This window comes from Mauremys reevesii, linkage group 9 (assembly GCF_016161935.1).
Source record: "Mauremys reevesii isolate NIE-2019 linkage group 9, ASM1616193v1, whole genome shotgun sequence".
In the NCBI taxonomy this organism is placed as follows: domain Eukaryota; kingdom Metazoa; phylum Chordata; order Testudines; family Geoemydidae; genus Mauremys; species Mauremys reevesii.
The window spans coordinates 69,929,606-69,938,677 of record NC_052631.1 but is presented as its reverse complement, the minus strand read 5'-3'; positions in this window follow the sequence as shown (position 1 = coordinate 69,938,677).

Here is a 9,072-nt window from a genome sequence, read left to right as displayed (position 1 = left end):
ACAGAAACAAAACAAAAACAGCCTTTGGAAGCACAGCCCAAAGTGGAACAGAATAAAAACCCGTGACCACCATCACCACACAGAATGCAATGCATATCGCATCCTAGCTGCTTCAGCTACTCATTCATCTTTGTGAAACATTATTGACAGAGTAGGTTAACATTCCACGTTTCATATAAAATGCAGCCTGCAGAGAGAACTTCTGGGTTGGTTGAATCGTGAATTCTATACCAGGTGATAAAGAAAAGAAATCTCCACTTGATATTGGGATCTGCATAAAGCTGCTGCGTCTCACTTTTAGTCAGCTTTTGGTTAAATAACTGCTAGAAATTAAACTACTACACTATGAGCATTGTTTGGGTGTTCTACATTATTCAGTATCATGAGCAATCTGAATGAACCCCTGAAGCAGCAGAAGTCTAAGGATCTTTGAACTCTGATTATAAAGATATTAGTGGTAGCAAGTACAAGCTCATACAAGGAAAGAGATAGGGATAAAGATGAAGAAATTGCAGCAGGAAACCTTAAGGTTAAGACATCGGCATCTGAGCAGAGTATGAGAAGTCAGGCCAGAAAGAATTCACAAATACATCTGTGTCGTGTGTTACAGTTTCCACAGAAATCTGAAGTTAAAAGTGATGTACAAATATCATAACAAGAGCATGTACGATGTCTGAGGAACAAATCCCTAAGAAGACTGTCTATGCAGCATGATATTTTTCACTCTGAGTTGAATTCTATTTGTTCCACCAGTACACACCTTTTAAGAGGTTGGTGAACTGAGATACAGACAGAAAGCACTGTCACTTGAACATTAATTAATATGGCACCTACATAGAAGATCCATTTTAATAGCCAAGTCTGGCTCACACATTGCGCAGGCCAGTCCAGAGGCTAAAATTATTATTTTTTCCTAGTGTGTGTGTGTGTGTGTGTACGTACACATGCACACGTGTGGCAGGGGGTTGTTTTTTTCTTTAGGACCATGTTTCTCTAGTCAACCTATATTAAAGGAAAAGAAAGGGTTTTTTTTTAGAATTCCAGCTCCTGTATTTCTTTGTCCAAGTATTTAGATTCTGCTGCTTGTCCTGCTACCTCTCCTCTGGAATAAAATAAGGCCCAACCCAGCTTTCTGTTACATCTGTCCCTTCAAGATGGTTGACTATGCAAAAAGCATGGTACTTAATGTAATTTTAAAAATAACTGCAGTAATAGCATTCAACCTTTATCCTCCCTCTGCCTCTGGGTCATTTGGTTTTAAACAGCTAATGCATCTTGTAGTGTCTCGTTACCAAGTATCATCAAAAACTCATTTTTCCAGGAAAGCAATACAAGTTATATAAAAAAACTTGCATCGGGAATTGACTCATACGCTGAAGCTATAGTAGATTCCTAAAAATGAACTGACATCACCAAATACAAGTGGTTACCCTAAACATTTCTTGACAGTGGCTGGATGGTGTGATACACACCAAGTCTCTGGATCAGTCTTCTGCAGGATGTCCAGTCTATTTTTAATAAACTTTATAGTGCTGTGAATGTTCTATTGAAGAGTCTTTTTCCATCACCTTCCGTAGTATTTGGGAACTCAATGGGTGTATGCTTGTGAATACTACTCAACACGAGCAAGGGCAGCAGAGTTGGACCTTTTAGTGGCAAATCCAAAGCACTAGAATGTTGATGAAAAACAAACTGGACACAGCATCCTGTCTAATAAGTCCATGGATCTTACAAATGCACAGAAAGATAATGGGAACTACTTTGGTGAGTACATCTTGAAGAATCAGACTGGTGTAATAACTAGAGTTGGTCATAAAATGGGGGGAAAAAATCACCTAAAAGTTAAAAAAAATTGAAAAAAAAAAACATTTAGAGTTCCAAATGCAACAACATTTTGGGGGTTTGAAATTTTTCACTTTCTTCCTTTGCCTCCTTTTTGACCTCTCTTTGCTACAGTGCAATAAAATGAATGAGATCCAGGGTTTCCATCCTTCCCTCCTGACTCCTAAAACATCTTGAGTTTTCCTTTTACTACTCTAACTTTATAAAACCTCTTGAAAAGTGGCAAAATTACAGAATTTATTTGCTTTTTTTTTTCATTTTGCCACTCTGTTCAAAGTTGAGGCTTTGGGAAAGCTTGAGTCCCTGTGTATGGAAGGGGAAACCCCAAGGCAAGACATCCATTCTGTTGCATTCAGTGGCAAAAAGGGAAAAGAAGGGGACCCCAAAATCTAAAAAGTCATGTTTTGAAAATTTTGTTTTTAATGAAACACAGAAAAAATCTAAACCCCAAAAGTTTTTTTCGTGACCGTTTTCTGTTTCAGAAAAGTCCATTTTTAATTGAAAAAAAGTTTTGAATGAAAAGTTTTGACCAGCTCTAGCCATAACCTAGAAAGAATCCCATCTGACTTTTAGTCCCGGACTTTGGAAAAAGAAAAGAAAGATATTCTCAGAAGAAACTTGTTTCAGATTTTTCACAAGACGTAGGATAGGACATTGAAAGTTTTATGAATTCTATGGAGAAATGCAGTCATATAGTTAACAATATTCATTACAGCTGCTATTTGATTTACTGCTGAGTCTTGGTGAATATTAAAGTTCTCAAAAGGCCAAGATATGAGGGAGTAGAGAATGTTGGCTAGTATGAGTCAAAGTCACCCCAGTGACTCACTTACTGTGATATTAGTTGGACAAACATAGGGGATATCTTGGTCAGTGACTTGTAATGCAGAAAAAGATGATACCTTTAGAAATTCAGGGAAAGATTTTGAGGATGCTAGACTCTTAAATTTATGTTTTGCCTTCATGTTTTCAAACAAGGTGGATGGGGCCATATGATGTAGTAAGATAATGCACTAGCTTATCAACTGTGAAGCCCAAGGGTGAAATCCTGGTTCCATTTAAATCAATGGCAAGACTCCAGCTGACTTCAGTGGAGCCAGGATTTTACTTTTAAAGTTCATACACAACTTAGGACACAAAAGGAAATTCAGAGAATCTAACTAGAGATGTAATTGGTTTCTGTCCAAATAAATAAATCCGGAACATTTGTTAACATATGCTCAGTAGAGACCCAGGACTGAAATAGTAGTAAGCTTGCAGGTAAGGACTGAAGTAGATTGAGAGAGAGATGCCAGAAATTTAGGATTGCATGTGGCACCTAATTAAGTACCTTTGATTCCAGGCAATTTGCTTGCTCACTCATTTTCATAAATGTCATGTGACCTCAAGAAATGTATGCCATTATAGTGTCAGTAGAATTAAATGGTATTTCCCATCTGGATAGCAAATTTGGATAAAATAGTCACTGACCTTTGTCTTCATTTAAAGCCTCCACCATATTTTTATTTTGAATTTGAGGAGCAATAGGAGGCTGACATGGGGAAGCTGTTACTGAACCCCATTCTGTAATTTATTTATTTCCAGAATGAAGACTTCTGTTTGAAGGAACGCACAAGATCTATTTTTTTCTCAGAGGCCTCCTTTCTCTCCTCTTTCTTTTTTGATATACATTCTTAGCTTTAAGTTCAATCTGCAATGTCGTTTCCTGCACAGCACCCAGAGGTGCTGACTTGGCATATCCCACCAGCCTGAAAGGTATGTCTTCCTTAGAGTGTGGCAGTTAATTACTATAACTATTCCCAGAACTATGCTGACACCACTGATAACTCCAGTAAACAAAGAGGCATGATACAATGCTATTCAGTTTGAATCCACTATTGTTAAACAAAAATAGCCAGCTTTAATAGAATACTCATTCTGGACAAGTAACAAGGTGGCAGACTGAGGAATTAAATAACAGACACAACTAAGAACTCAAAGTGACTTTATACCAATGTGAGAAGCTTAAAAACAAGGTTCTTTCCCTAAAGTATGGCCCAGAGTCTAACCAGTAAAAAGTCTGAGTGAGAAAAACAAAATAATCCCTATGGATCCAAATCCTCAATCAACTATGCCAATATTTTTATATCAGAAAAAATGATATTACAGGAGATCAAAGAGGATAGCTAAAATCTAATAAAACAGTAACAACTGATGACTTTAGCCACCTGTATATAAATTGGGCCCAAGTCAATTGTACATGAAACCAACTTTTAGTGCCCAAGTTTGAAAATTTTGGCCCTATTCTAAAGCTGACCCATATTTGAATGCTGACTTTTCTGCCCATATCTGCTTTTAGCATGCTTATTAAAGCATATTGGGTTTTCACAATTTTGTAGCAAGCTGCATGGAATTTGGAGGGAAGATCACAGGCTGCAGAAGAGAAAAGTTTGGAGAAGCAATCAGGAAGTCAGTCTGTACATACATGGCTTGAATGCGAGCTGTAGTTCTTCTTGCTTCTGGGTTCAGCCAATGCACAATTCACCACAACTTCCCTTCCATCATTTCAGCACCAGTCAGAATATGGACGTGCAGTACTACACAGAATTTTTTATTCCTTCATCTTTTCTTCTATATTCTAACCTGTTTCCCCAGAGCTCTGAGCAGAAGTGAATCCTGATGTACACTGAAGGTCATCGCTTCTCATCTTTGGTGCATCAGCAGTACCCTTACTGCACCTGCTTTAAATTAGCCCCAGTTGTAGTCTATGTTTGAAGGCAGTGTGATGCTCTGTACCTCGTAGGAACACCCAACACCTCCATGTTCATCCTTATAATATGATTTTGTGGTATCCAATGCAAAGTTAGTCATGTTGGGTGTCTTCGGAAGGCTCATGATGCACTGATCATTGTTATAGTAATGTTATAGGTTGTAATTTCATGTATATAGTTATGAGGCTGAAAATGTGTCCTCATGGCTTAAAACAGGCCCAGGTAAAACTCTCCAAGAGCATGGGGCAATTCACACCTCATCAGGGCATATATGGGACAAGCCCAGCCCAGCCTCAAAGGAACAAAGGACACTGGCCTAGGCAGCAACAAAGACTTTTGAGTGAGTCACCCCTCCCTTTCTTTGGTCAGTTTGGGACTGCGATGAGGTAATGCTCACCTAACTCTGAAGGGGGGGGGGCAAAAGACAAGAGAGAAAAAATAACATGATAAAATAGAGACATTTTCCATGCTCTTCCTCTCTCTTCCACCTATATCTACAGACACCACACTAAGCGACTGAAGTGCTGATCAAAGGGGAGAGCCTGGCTGAAGAGCAACCAGCCGGTCTGTGGTGAGAAGCATCTAAGTTTGTAAGGGCACTGAAAGTGTTAAGATCAGCTTAGAATGCATTTTGCTTTTATTTCATTTTACAAAATCTGACTTGTTATGCTTTGACTTATAATCACTTAAAATCTATCTTTGTAGTTAATAAATCTGTTTGTTTATTCTACCTGAAGCAGTGCGTTCGGTTTGAAGCATGTCAGAGACTCCTCTTGGGATAACAAGCCTGGTGCACATCAATTTCTTTGTTAAATTGACAAACTCTTAAGCTTGCAGCAAATTAACTGCCCATGTGGACCCTGCTGACATGCATTAACCATTCAGTAATGTACTCTGATCTAGTCCTCTTTGAAATAGGACTACATCAAAGTGCACTAATGAACTGTTAATGTGCATCAGCAGGGTCCACATGGACAGTCTGCAGCAGGCTAGTGCAGGGTAGATTCACACCCCAGCTTACTGCATATACAAGCCCCAGGTGATCTTATGGAGTCTGTGGTGGAGCAGGGAATTGAATCTTGGTCTTCCAGTTCTCAGCTTACTGTGCTAGCCTCTGATCTGAGAGCCCTTCCTATTAAAATCTGAGAGAACTTAAGGCTTTATCTATGCTACATTTCTCCCCTAAAATTTCCCACCTTTGCTAACACTAGTTCAGCTCCACCGGTGGTAGCAGCTCTAATGTAGACAAAGCCCTCACAATTGCTATCATTTTAACACTGCATCATTTAGATGAGTTCTGAGCAGGTTTAAATGACCTGGTGGCTAAAACCCTAGTAGCCAGTTAGAGGTCTGCCTGCACTAGTGCTACATCGGGGAGGGGGGAATTAGAGCTGCTGGGTGCTCAACACTTTTCCATTTACTTAGGTCTACATATTGTGTTTGGAACCTAACTTTAAGCACACATTTTGGACAATCTTGGCCATAAAAAGTAAGGCAGCCATTGAATGACTAAACATGTGCATTGAGGATATATGAAGAGAAAACATTGAAACAAATTGCAGAAAGCCACTGAATATAGACAAATGATAAAGAACGTCTTAGATTGATTACAATATGAAACCCAATGTAACTTGGGGAAATCATCCCAAGCACATATATTTAATAGGAGTGGGGATCCAGGAAAGTAGAGATCCTAGAAGAAGCTTAGAGGTGATTGTGGACAACAAATTAGATCAGATTTTTTTAATGTGCTACATCAACGAAAATTGCCAATGCAGTTTTTCAATATACATACAGTGACACCATATCCAGAACACAGAGGTAATGGTATCTCTCTATAAAGCTGTGGCAGTACCAAACCTGGAACGCTACACTTATTTTTGGTCATCTTTTTACCAATTTTTTTTGTCAAAGTCAAGAGATTTTAGAGCAGAGTAATAAAAACATTTCATAGGAAGCTGCAGAGTTGTTTAATAAGGAAAGATGAAAATCTACATAAAAGTGTATAATGTATTTAGTGACACCAGGTCTAAACCACTGTTATTTGTATCACAAAATAATACATTCCATTACAAGAATATTCTAAAATAAATAATGATCTATGGGTAAAATAGAAAATTAACTTTAAAAAACTAGTATGATGAAGCTAAAATTCTCAGAAAGGGAGATTGAAGTGCCATTATTTACATATTTTTAAAAAAACCCTTTACAATAGGCTTCATCAGTAAGGCCCCAATCCAGCAAATTATCTAGACACACAAGTAATCCTATTCATTTGAATGGTACTAGTCACATTTAAAGCTAAGCACATGCTTTGCTGGATCAGGACCTTATACTACATAAGATATAAATATATACTATTTAACCAAGAAAGAGCAGATGGCAGATGTTGCATGGCCTAGTTCTGAATTTATTATAAATCTTGGTGTGTTTTAGGATATAACTTTCACTAGAGCAGTTAGCTGTTAGCAGTAACTTTTGCTTTCCTGAACCTATTAATACTCCATGAATTAAGTCTATATATCTATCTACGTGCAAAAAACAAAGATAATTACTTATTTACAGTAACTATATAAAGAGGATAAACTGAGAACCATATGATTATCACAATGATTTTTAAAAATCTTTTAGCATTATCGTTTGGAAACCCTCTTCCACGATACTGTGCATAATATTCAAGCCTCTTGAGGGGGAACTATCACATCATAAAATATTTAATTGGTACTGTATGTTGAACATGCTACACATCACTTTACCCCACAGAAATATTCATACTTTTCTCCAGAAATACTAACTCACTCTCTTTTACAAAGTGACAGAATCCCCTTGGCTTTATTAATAGTTAACAGATGTGTAAAACTAGAAGAGAAAGCTGGAAAAAAAATGCCACACAGAAGCTACAAAGTCAGAGATGCACACTGGCCTCTCCATCTTTTTGTGTTTCACTTTTGAGCCATACAGATCAATTACCTACATATGCTTCACCTGATCTAAGTCCAAAGAAGTGGGAAGATTAAAAAGAGGCTAGTACTTTAGAGCAAGCTGTTGCTGCATCTTTTTTATTATTAACCAGTTTTACCTTGAATCAGACTACATTTTATAGTTCTGTTCTACAAAAAGCTATTCCTAGGGGGCACACAGAGCCAAATAACTTTCTTCTTCATGCTTAACAATCTCATATGTGAGGAGCCAATCTAATTTGTGGAAACGAATTGCTCCTCAGGGTTATGTTATTTCAACCAAAACTGAATATATTACTCATTTAAAAAGTAGTAATAAAGATTATATAAGATGTAATTCATTATTTTTCTAAATGTTCCATGATTCCATCGGGAGGTGAGACTTAAATAGCTTACAGGAAGCATACCTTAATTAGGTTGCTTTCAAATCAAATATAATATAATTTTAACATAAAAATGTCACTCAAGGGAAGCATTCCATTTGCAAGGATGATTAATGAAGTTTAAAGGGAAAAAATTACGTAGATCTACAGGTTATATAGACTGCGAGTGTGTGTGCGTGCACGTATATACACCACCTTCTCCACACACACAATTATAGAGGTAATTATGATTTTTACACACGTCTGTTTATACATGTACAGACTTACACAGACATATCCAGAAAAGGTAAGGACATAACGACAAGCATAGCAGCCATGGTCAGGTGGTTTATATCTTCCGTTACAAATCAGACCTTATTCCTGTTTTTGTTTGTTTGTTTTGTTTTGTTTTTAAATACTAGGTTTTGATGTACATACCAAGGAATAAGAAGAGTTTAGCATAAAAAAGCTTGAAATCACATTATATTATTTTTGCTTATATTTATAAGAATCTGTTTTTTAAAACTATGAAAAAAGAAGAAAACTTTAAAAAAGCTGCTTTTCAGAGATTTGGTTTGATTTTAAGACAAACTGTTCATCGTTGGAAGCTCAAATTTTGACAGAGGTACTATTACTCAGCCAATCCTCAAAAAAAGGGAGTGTTATCAAGAATATAGAGAGTAGGCATAGAGAAATATTTCAATGATGTAGGAAAACAAGCTGGGTGAGGTAACATCTTTTATTAGACCAACTTCTGCTGGTGAGAAAGACAAGCTTTCAATCTTACATGGAGCTCTTCAAGTCCTGAGGAAGACCTCTGAAGAGCCAAAGAAGAGTTGTGTGTAAGCTCCATAGTTTGTCTCTCTCACCAGCAGAAGTTGGTTTAATAAAAGATATTACCTGAACCACCTCATCTCTCTAATACCCTGGGACAACATGGTTACAACATTACTACAACATACCATGATGTAGTAGTAACTTTTGGGAAATATTCACTTTTTCACAAGGAGCACTGTAGTTAACTTAATTTGCAGACTGTGGTCCTATTAGGTTTGAGAGGCAGTATCTTCTAGCAATTAAAGCTGCTGCCTGGGAGGGAGATTCTATTGAAGGCTTCATGATTTACTGTGCAAACTTGGTCAAGTCACTTAAGCCACA